The sequence below is a fragment of the Manduca sexta genome, chromosome 15 (assembly GCF_014839805.1).
Source record: "Manduca sexta isolate Smith_Timp_Sample1 chromosome 15, JHU_Msex_v1.0, whole genome shotgun sequence".
In the NCBI taxonomy this organism is placed as follows: domain Eukaryota; kingdom Metazoa; phylum Arthropoda; class Insecta; order Lepidoptera; family Sphingidae; genus Manduca; species Manduca sexta.
In genome coordinates, this window is record NC_051129.1 from 2,291,112 (window position 1) to 2,303,585 (window position 12,474).

The following is a 12,474-nucleotide window of genomic DNA, read 5'->3' on the forward strand; positions in this document are numbered from 1 at the left end:
GTTTAGTGAAATGAATAATAACTTAGGTGAAAAAAAAAAACTGATAACTAATAATACATAATATATCGCATATATGCATATACTTACCAATAAAGGCAAATTATTGTACGTATACTCAAGTTATATTCCAAACAGGGTTGGCAGATTTACAACTAACGTACCAACGCTTCATAGGTCATCATGTGACAGTGAGACAAACGAGCTTGCCGTTCGCCTGATGGTAAGCGATACGACCGTCCATAAACAGTAGAAACACGATCTAACATTTTGAATTAGAAAGCATTGTTTCTTATTTCATTGCGCTCGCAATCTTGAGACATGAGGTGTTAAGTCTAATTATGTCCAGATGTCCAATAGTTACACTGACTACAATGTCCTCCAAACCGGAATACAACAGTGACTACACACCGCTGCTTGGTAGCAGAAATAGACATTGCCGTGGTACCTATCCAGGCGGACTCTCACATATGAGAGACCTACCACCAGTAAGATGTTATCCAAACAAAAAAAAATATAAACAGCTCGATCTAAAATTTAAGTACTTATATCGACATAAATTAATGATATGTCTTTATAATTTAAGTCGTTACTTACAGTTACACTAAACCCTGATGACATCACATAAACGCATAAAGCAAGTATTTTAGGGCCGCTGATGATTTTATTACTAGTAATTTCACTTATGGAATCTGGATTAATTATGAAATGGGCGTGGTTAAGTTTTAAAATGCATGATCCTGTAATTTTATATAATTGAATCCAATATGGGTATTTTAACGATGTCGAATTATGCAATAAAGAGCATGATTACTCTGATAAAACATTCAATTGTATTTCTTCTCTACAATATTTAATATAAGACGAATATAAATATGTATTAAAATTGGTTATTGCAATAATAATTTATAATTTTGGAATATCTTAACTACACGACATAATAATAAGCGTAGTATTCGCGGGCGCAAGACAAACCGACCATTCTAGTTCTGAGAACGTCTGTAGGTCAAATGTTCGACATTATTTCTAGAAGCCCATAAAAAGCTAAAGGTTGGCTCGTCCCTAAATCTAAGTTATGGCATCAGACTGAGCGAAGGTTAAATGAACATTATTAATGTATTATTCTCAAAATTTGTATAAATTCAAATAACATCGCATATTCTAAGTATCATTCAGAATTGATTCCAAAAATATTTCTTTTATAACGCAATGAAGTAACGAACAAATAGCCTTTAAACAGTAGCTTTATTCGTTTTTACTAAGCTCTACATGGCATGAACTGTGCTTGATTTTCGCGTACCTAAAACTATGCTCAATGACTAATAAATGTTTCGGACAACTAAATAGTGATTACATGTCAATCATTATTAGCCTTATGTAAACCTCTGTAACCAAATTTGTATATCACAGTGACTTATTTGTTTAATATTAGTTTTAAGTACCTTTGTTGTAAATCTTATGGGGGAGGGGATTCCGTAACAAAGAGCGGAATCTCGCACCTCCCCGCTTCATCCTACGTGATAATCACTACCTCATGACTTAGATCTTGTGAAAAATAATATGTAAAATTCGTGAACTAATTAAAAAAAAAATGATTACATAGTACTATAGTCTATTATGTTAAATATGTCGGGACATCATCATCAGTGTGTTTATGCCGTCTTTGCATAGTATGTCAGATCGTCGTGGGCAATGCGAGGAATAAAACAAAGTATACACTGGATGTATAATTTAATTACAATCATCACGCTTCTAGTTGAGCAAAACAATATCAGAGCGGCTCGTTCAGGGCGCCAGTTCATGTACTTCCACCAAACCATAAGTACAATTAATACAATTCTCTATGTAATTTTTGTATTTTTTTTGCACCTTGTTATAAATGTAATATAATGTATATGTTTATGTGCGTCTCAGTATATTGTGCGAATAAAATTGTCTTTCTTACAATAAATAATAATGTACATCTCACAATACAATTACTTTATCGTCGTGTTAATCTTAAACTCTCGCCATATTATTTTTTAAAGACATTCCATATTCAAATTAACATTAAAACCAAACATCATAACGTATAGAAGTTACAACTCAGTATGAATCCTCTTTGTAGTAAGTCGACGATGCACACGATTAAGATACTAACAACTAGAAAAAACTATTCGACAATCGTACGGTACCGATGCATTGATTGAGTTCAACATATTATTAAAAATGTTACCCAAGTAAATGGAAATAATATGGCCATTAATCGCCTCGTGAAACATAAGTGGGAAAATCTTGGACCTTAGTCTTTGCTATATTAGCTAGTATGTATAAACGAATCAATACTATTCTAATTCTGAAGTGTTTGAAAGCGCCACGTCAGGAACTACTAACTTGATTTTGAGTTTTATACTAACAGGAAACTAAATTACTCCTGAATGCTATAGGCTACTTTTATCCTTAAAAAACTTTTTCACGCAGTGGAGCTGCAAGTGAAACCCATAAACCTACATTCACATTCAATACCTAGTCAGAACAGACCTAACTCTACATTCGGACACTAGATTTGACTAGTGAGTGTTACGAACTAGGCCCTGTAACATCCACGCTTGTAACAATATTTGCGGAACACACAAACATTTTTCGGTGCGAAATCGAATTCGCAAACTTCGTTTCACAGCATCAGTGTTGTACCACAGCTCTGTCTATTTTACTTTACCAAACCTTCCTCTTTTTTCACTTGTATCCCACTCCGATCTGGGGTTGACGCTACAATTTTCAAGCCATATCAGTTATAGCTATAATAGTTTAGTAATATACACAGTTACTTTCGGATCATAAGATTGTCTACTTTCTTTGGATTACTTTAAATTTACTGAACTATTTTTAAACATATATACTTAACGCAATGAATACAAAAGTACACTAATATCATCCGATCGACATCAGCAATATGGCATTGTTGGGTTCCAATTTCTTTTACATTGTCGTTTAGAAACGGACGGGCAGTTGGTCCGTATTTAATTCCTTATCAATGGTGCCACTGCGGGTCCGTTATTTAATTTTTGAACGAATGGACTATGCCGCTCTGCCGCCAACCGTGACCGATTACTTTGGTATTCGTTTATAAATATTCGTGTTACTTTGAATATTGGTGTTATAAGCAAATGAGCGTGCGGTGTGGTAGACCGAGGAGTCTAAGACATTCTCGCTTTTCTTTAAAATATAAATTAATTTCAGTAGATTTCCCAGTTTTGAGAGTTGAGTAGGATTCCGTTGAGATCTTTTGCTCACAACTGAGTTCCTCAGAAAGATCATAGATGAATAGTTATACTAGTTTTCCAGTGGTCGCAATTTAACTCTCGAATTCAATATACTTGTAACACATATTACAGTATTTTTATATATATCTATTTTATGAAGTTTTATCATACCAAATGCACTGTCAAAGAGTCCGTTTTTCTTCAAGCATTAAAATATACATTATATTTAAAGATTTGAATAATTAGGAAAACTGAATTTATTCTTAGGCTTTCAATAGTTAACAAGATCATGAAAGAAAGCATTTATCAGTAGGTAATGTGTGCGAGATCTAAAGAATGTCACCCTACCAATTATTTGATTGCCTATTTTTTTATTTTGGTGTCGTGCGTTATATACATAAAGTACGCTACGTCCTTATAGTTATTAAGATTATTTTTTTAATTCCTGCAAAAAATTTCGGTCGCCTTGTTTATTCAAAAACCCTTTTATTCCTTGGCTCAAAACTTATAGCGACTCTACGATTTTGATATTGTTCTACCAGAAATTTGGTAACTAAGACTTGCATATTACGCGACGCCTTGATAGCCTATATTATAAGTAAACACTATCGTATCCCTAATCGTTGATATCTCATCCCACAGACCGTCCTGAGCCGAGGTTCATTACTTAGTGGTTTGCCCTCAGCATGGTCCCTTACTTTCAAGGGTTTTTTTTCTCATTATTTGTTTAGAGGCTTTGAGTCTCTTAGGAGACTATGCCATCCCCATAGTAAAAGAAACAATAGTACAAATCATTTTAAATTAAATACAACTTAGTAAATAAAGGACAGCTGCGTCAGATTGAGGCTCTGAGAGAATACTCTGGAAGATGCCAATGTCCTTAAAGTTTTTATGAGTTTTTCTCAGAGCCTCTAGGGTTCCGAGCGTCTAAAGCGCTCACCCAAAAGTCTGGTGTGTTGTATAAACCGGCCCCTGTCAGGCTTACTAAAGTATACAAAAATAAAAAAAATAAAAAACAAAAATGTATGACTAACAAAACATGGAAATCCTATGGACCGCTACACTTGTCCACTCCGCTGTAGACGCCATGGTTCGCCGTAGGACTGGTGAGCGCCGGCAGTAGCACTGTACACTAACAAATCGTAGTGCAGCAAGTGTAGGTCGTAATGCACTGCTGTAAGCATCCATCGCAACAACCGCCTTAGGTCAGGTCGTATAACTAAACTACACATATAAATTAGCAAACATCAGGATAGTAGAGTTTTAAAACAATAGTTAATATAACATTGTTTCCTGTATTCGCTACCTTAACTCATCAAGACCATTAGTGTCCGTTTCATATAACGAATTAATAAAAAGCATTCGTTTAAGTTTTTCGAAATCAACGTCCGATTTATTTTTTACTCGCGAGCTCTGAGCGTTCTTCGCACACGCGATAAATCCATTTACGGATGGAATCCACACGTGGTAAGTATAAAATAATCATTAACGTAAGTAGTACCAAATTACTGCCCACAGAAAAGTGGCAAATTGATTTTTTTATACATTTAACCAAGAATGTTGGAGTCACGATTTGCTTACGCCAGTTCCAAGAATCGTTCATAGATGGCGCTAGTCAATTTGATTCGGTTTTGTTGCGAATTAAACCAGCAGGTGAATTGCAGTTGATTGTCGCAAAAGAGGTGTGAACGTGGCAAATTGACTTTATTTACATTTTTTAAAGTGTGTATTGTGTCTTGCTTTAGTAAAGTTTGCGAAAGGAATTGGTCTGGTCTTGTGAATACATGTCATCTCTCGGATATTTATTATATCATTATACTCTGTTGTTCGTTTACAGACAGTCACTTATTTTTTTTATAGGACAAGGCAAGCCATCTAAATAGCATTCTACTTAATGGTAGTGAAGTGATTGTCTCTATACCTATTACGTACCTACATATATCCAGAGTAATTGTGAGAACATGGTTGACTTCAAAGATTATTACTGATTACGAACTATTCAATACTGTACAGCAACACCTTTACACTTTAATAGTCTATTCTACGTTTCCAATTACGTTAACATCATCGGCCCCGCAACGTTTAATAACGCCAATTTTTTTCTCAATAATCAACACGTCTAATCACGTCTATCGCATATCTACACTCTCTAGCATTACGTCAGCATACGTCGTAACACGTAAGTATCAGAACGTAGACGTTGGTCACATAGTCTCTGACTAAGGCGTCGCCAAACTTATTAAATTCAACACTAAAACTTCAACACTCGACAAATTACCAAACAGTTCAACAAAAGAAGCTTCGTTGGTCTAATTAGTTGGCTATTGCGTCCGTGATCTAGATCATATCGGCGTGAATAGCTGATGGGCTCCGATATGGGGTGATTGTGGGCCTTTGTCATGGTAAAAAGGCTTGCCTTCGTTAGCAGAGAGACTTTTCTAGAAATAGATAATACGATTTTAGGATTCCTCGGTGGAGTTTACTAGCATTATATACGTATGGTGGCTTGTGAACAGTATTTTGGATTTTTTTTACTTATCGGTTAATGCTAGACTATCGTTTTGCTAGTGGTATATAATAATATCAGCCCTGTATTATATACTGTCCCACTGTTGGGCACGGGCCTCCCCTACGACTGACGGATTAGGCCTTAGTCCACCACGCTGGCCTAGTGCGGATTGGTAGACTTCATATACCCTCGAAATTCCAGTGGTAGGTAGATGGTGAATTGCTAGTGGTAGAATATATTTTATATCCGCACGGATAGCAACAACTGTATATAATGTGTTAAACCCGCGATAGTGGTCCATGTAAATGTGTCGCGTTCCGGGTGTCTGTGCAGGTATATCCCGTTCCAACTGGCCAGCATAATTGTGTCGACTGCCGAGGGATAACCATCACTTACAAGTCAACATTTTATTGGACATTACTCCACTTACGTGCAGTGGGGTCCATTTACCGTGCCCATTTAAAAAATAATGTTTCATATTTACAGAAAAATCTATGTACGAAGCAAGCACAGTACATCAATAAGTCGAAGTGACTGATGGTGGCCATTATGCTATTCTACTTGACGGAACATTATAAAAGTATAGTTAAGCAATATGTAGAGCGTATGTTTAAATTATTTTTCAATTATAATATAAATTATTTTACGGAACACACGACTTAGACATATTGACGCGTTTTCGTCTTTTCAATTGGTTTGTATTCAACTTTAACTCTAGATTATGAATGGAATGTTATCCCATTATGTGTTTTTTGCGAAAGTATCAAGATTAATAGTATCGATAACATTTTTTACCGTTATATGTACATAACGACTTTTTTATTTTTCATTTGTAATTAGATTAGTTTTTACGTATAGGCATTCGTATTTAATAAAACGTTTACGTTCCCCAAAAATAGATGGCGCTACTCGTACGAGGAATTATCTCGGTATATTAAACAAAGAAAAAGTACGTATTACGTTCAGCGGAAGTAAAAGGCGGTTTAGGATGGAAAATAGAAATAATAATTTACAGTCACATTCAATTAAACTAGCATAATAGAACGCGTCACGGTTATTACGTGGTTTAGGTAATATTCCCGAAAACGTAACATTTTCAAAAGTGCGAATTAAATGGCTATATAATTACTCACGTATCTAGTCGGGAGTCGAACTGTGGACAATGGCGCGATGGCGCGAGCTCTTCGCTTTAACGGTTGTAAGATCCGATTGTCATTACACAGTGGGTTTTTTACCGACGTTCCTCATCGCAAAAAGTTTTGATTTGACCGCTCTACTGTGTCGCACTGTTGGAGTGTTTTGAATTGGCCAGTTGTGTATAAATGCGAATTTGATAAACGTGACTATAGAGTATAGACAATGTTTTGGTTATGATAAAGGTAATGTTCCATAAGTTAATGGAGTAATATAGAAGCCACTTGTCTCAATTAAAGTTTGTTAGACGAAAGTAATCAATTTTAAGCAGTAAACAAAATAAACATAACTGTAAATGTCCAAAAAAAACCTTCACGATTTAAAAAGAACATCAACTTGTGGATGTTTTCAAAAACTTAACGCATGCACATGACAATTACAATATGCCTACACAACGACACTACCACGTATAACTTAGTAGTGTACGCATTTCTTTAATCTTGGATTATTTTGTAAATTCCCAGGCCAGTTCACAACAATCCCACAGCGAGCAAGGCGCCACGCGAGCGCGACAAGTGTTAAATTGGAGTTGGGACGAAATAAAAAAGAAATAGAAAACATTGCGCTAGAAACAGACGTACAAAAAACGTGGACAAATTGTTGCCCACGTCGGCGATTGGAGCTCACTTTCTAACTTCTGCCGTCGCTAATCCATCTAAGGGATTCTAGCTCGTTCTCATTAGGGTAGATGCGAAATAGTGCTTATTTACAAGTTAATCAATTGCTAGACAATATAACTGTTTGAATAAGATTAAGGTGTTCATAAGTTGCTGTGCCAACGTTAATTTTTTTATACGCGCACAGCAACCGCTGTACATGATGGTAAGTGGAGTGGGGTCCGATAGAATGTCACCTTACGAGAGATGGTTACCCCTCGGCAGTCAACGCAATTATGCCGGCCTATTGGAACTAAATGTACACAGGCTGATCCTGGGACGCGCCACACTGACGTGGGCCGCTATGGGTTTTAGCACCTTGTGTACGGTGGTCGCTATCCAGGCGGATATAAAATATATCCACCAGCAAAACCATTTCGCAGACGTATCATCACCATCATACATGAAGTCCACTGCTGAACTAAACCGCTAAAGATTCCCAGACGGACCGACAACGATCGACTTATGTATTGTATCAACTATTATGGTTTTTACTTTAGCTGCTAGTTTTACTTTTACAGTTTAGAAATTAACTACCTAAATATTTCAATGTAAAATTTGAAAAAAATGCATCGTGTGTTGAAGTTCGCATTTTCCAAATTTTGCTGCTAATGCTAACACCTATGGGTTTCATGTTCTCTTCATCTTCCAAATAGACTTTTTATAAATTATTTATTCTATTGTAAAGCCCTTTCAAGAGGATACCCTGCAGTGTTTAAAAAAACGTATCAAGGCTGGCTTGCACAACAGCTTCCTAAACAAATTTAGCGCTAAACACATTTAAAACGTGCTGTCACTATCATTTTTTGAAGAGTTGAAGTTCTTGACAATAGTTATTCCTAGAGAGCATAGTGTTACTATTTCGAACTATCCGATAACCGATGATTGTTGTGATAAATAGTTTTTAGGAGAAATATGGTGTTGTTGGAAGACTACAATGGTGTGTTAGGTAAGCAAGCTAAAAAGTGGGCGGTATGGAGGCAATAACTAATTTAGTCTGGAATTACAAAGATTCGTATTGATAATTTGATATCACTCTCATGGACAACGTCAATTAATATTGCTTATGATTTATTGAATAAATATGAAAGGGTAATCGTCTGAGAATTGATTTGAAATAAAAATGCCAGTTTAACATTTTTTATATAGGGTAATTTTGTCATTGCGTTAATAAATGAAACGATATACTTGCTTTTTTGTAAACAATACTGCCATAAGGTATTCTAACTATAGGTGCAAAATAAAAAAAAATAAGTTTACAAAAAAAATAATATTAATAAAAAGTAATTTTAATTTTACATGCTCTATGCTACTCTAAGAGTATTTGTCAGAGCGGCACCATCACACTTGCAATCAAAAATACACTGACACACACCATTTTCGCACTAAACTACAAAATTATAAAAAAAAGGATAGAAAAGTAAAACCGCGATTTTGGCGAATATATTTGTTATTAATTGATGATTTTTGGTACAATTCTAGTAGAGGTACAAATAAATATGTGGTTTTATTTAATAAAGCAATTTCAAAATGACCTATATACGACTAAATGACGACGAGCTAGTTCCCCGCCTGATAGACTACGATAATCTATAAAAAATAGCAACATCAGCCAAAATTACGAAATACTTACAAAGCCTAACCCTACACACGTCATCCTACGACCTTATACTCCCATAATTCCAGGAAGTATCAAAGGAAATGACAAACAGAAAGACAAAAGAATCCAAATAAATTAATTGTCAAGCCAAAAACATAATTAAGCCATAAAGAGAGCGATCCCGTCGGGCGTCGCCAATTATGTAACATACAAAAAGTATAAACACGGACCGACAAATCGTATGGTCGGTTGTAAATCGTAATTGTTTCAAAACAACAAAAACTTACCTGTTAGGGTTGGCTTCTTATTCTTAGGACACGGGATGCGAGATACAAGATAACATGAAAGCTATAAAATTGAATCGTTTTTTCTTCGAGTGGATTTAATCTCATAAAAACATAATGCAAGAAAACGTAAAAATAATTTTTAAACAAATAAGGATATAAAAATTGTGCATTATGTGTTTATATTATGACTCAGATCAGGAAAAACGAATTGTTAATTGTTGTTGATTTTTTATTTAGTTTGTTAACTAATGGTGACTTTTAGTTAAAACATAGCTACAGAAACTAATAAAATATTGATATTACAAGTATTTGTTCAGCTTTGTTGCATATACAAACAAACACCAATTACACATACTCAATGCTATTAGTGCCATGCAAAAATAATTATCAAGAAAAAGTGCCTTAGTCCAGAAACACCTTCATATCAAATAAGGAAATTTTTTCCATATAAGAATCGCACCATAACAAAATTTTCGCTGGCTCGGACATTATTACTTTTAGTTTGCAATATTTAATAACAACTAACAAGACATTTAAACATAATCATCGCTCTGGCAACCCTGTAAACAAACAGAGCGCGCATGAATGGGACGCAGCGAAACCACCGGGAAAACGATAAAAAGGAAGCTCTATATTCGTGAAATGATTAAAAAAGAATCACTGGGAAATAAAAGAAAAATAAAAGGAAAGATCCGAGGCAAGAGTTCGCGGCACGTACCGTCTCCTTTTAAAAAGAAAACTATTATAACCGGAGCGTCAATGAAAAACGGGCCCCGCCGGCCGCGTTACCGTAATCGAGGTATTATTTTTATTTTTGTTTTTTCTTCCGTCGTATTATTATTTTATTCGTTTTTATCATGAACCGTCGCATGTAGGTCAGGCGATCTTTTTGGTTTTACATTGAAGGTCGGCCGGCGGCTTTGGTCGTTTTGTGACGTACACTGATACGTTGAACTCGGTTGTTGTGGCCCTTCAGCGGTGCCACTTTGATTTCTACCGCGCCGTATGTGGCCCGTCTTAGATACGTGGGAAAGTGGGGCAACGTACCTTTAGGTATATAGGTATTGTTATCTGTGTAGTGTTTGTGATAAATAAAATAAAATTTAAAAACGGTTATAATTACCAGGAAGGAGTTATATAACACCAATAATCGGTTTTTGATTTTAAGATCTCGCGAATTATGATATCAAGTTTTGAGCATTAATTAAAAAAATATTTTTAATTAATGCTCAAAACTTGCATTATTAGCAAGGAAAATTCATAAATACTTTAGCAAACTAAACAAATAGTTGCATTAAAAATGATGGGGATAATGTCTTCTTGAAGGATGTCGAAGACCGGTCAAGGTTGAAACGATTATGTGAGGTAACAAACCCAAGCACTAACCCAGAATAATACCACTCTAAAACGAAAAATCAGGTAGTCAGAACTGTGCCTAAATGTGCAGAAAAATACTATTGCTCATTTATTTCGATAATTCTAACCAAATGTGCTTAACTGGATTGAAAATTATTGGACCTGAATTGAGAACAATTTTTTTATCTATTATAAGCCTAGATTATGAAGTAAGTCAATTTATCAAGCCGAGATTTCATCATAACATAGTTAGACAAGAATAAAAATATTATTGTTACTTCAAGGCGTTGCACAGATGCTATCGCCTCGTTGACAAGAAACAACACCATGACGAAAGTGGCACTTGTTAAAAGTAAAAACAACATTTTTTTACTGGGAATTCTGCGAATTCACCTTTCGGAAATATATATATTATTTATCAGGAGGTCGCTGGATGTGGACCGCTTTTTGCGAAATTTTTGGGGTATAAGATATTTTTTTTAATTAATATCTAACTCGAAGCTACAGGGAGTGAAAGACAGTGATGACAGCTTGCTTGTCGCCAATTCCCGTCATCCCTACTGCTTCCAGGGAAAAGTTAAAGTACACGACACTGGAGATCAAGACAAGTGATAGTGCGTTTGTCATTCGTATTCTTAAAGATCTCTTGTCTAAGTGTTGGAACCAATAGCGTTCGCTAACTTGCCATGGAATGCTTACTTCGCTGTGTTTACTCGCATATTTATTGTGCAGTTGCAATATAACTTATGAGTGTTTTGTCAGTATTATTGCGATAAAATAATTTAATAACATCGAATGGGGAAGAATAATCATCTTTCACCAATCAATGTTCTCATGAGCGTCACTTTTTGTGCAGAGGAGTCGATCTAGCGTGTCTGTGTAAAAAATGGTTTAATATTATAATTATCGGCAAGAAAGTCTAATTTATCTATCTTCTATCTTATCTTATATATTCTTCTTTCATCTGCCCTTGTACCATTCCAAAGCATGCTCTACGTTACATCTTATTTTAGGCATATTGCAAGATGGATTTAAGAAAATTTTGACTACACTGTCTTATATCCAAACACCGGACAAATATGTGAGAAAATCCAATACTTCCCGAACTGGGAATGGAACCCAAGACCACCCGGTCCAGTTATTAAACGTAACTAAACCAAACACGCAACAAGTGTAGCCTTTCAAGTTCATGAACATAATACTGTAGGAACGTAAACAAACATCAAGAAGCTCGTAATTACGAACACATATTTACTTGAAACGGTCCATAAAAATCTTGGAATCACTAATATTTTGTACGGCGATGTTTAAGGCAATTAGGTTAAAAAGTAGGTTTTAGGTGTTATGTATGTGTTGGGTATACTTTTGAAAATGACTGTAGGTACTTATAATACAAATATCAGCCCTGAATTATATATTGTTGCATTATCGCGCACGGTCCGCCTTTACTACTGAGAGGGATTAGGCCTTAGTCCACCACGCTGGTGTAGTACGGATTTGTAGACATCACACACTTAAAATTCCTATAGAGAACTTCTAAGGTATGCAGGTTCCTCACGAAGTTTTCCTTCACTGTTTAAGCAAGCGATAATTCGCAACGAATACACACATAATTCTAGAAAAATCAGAGGTG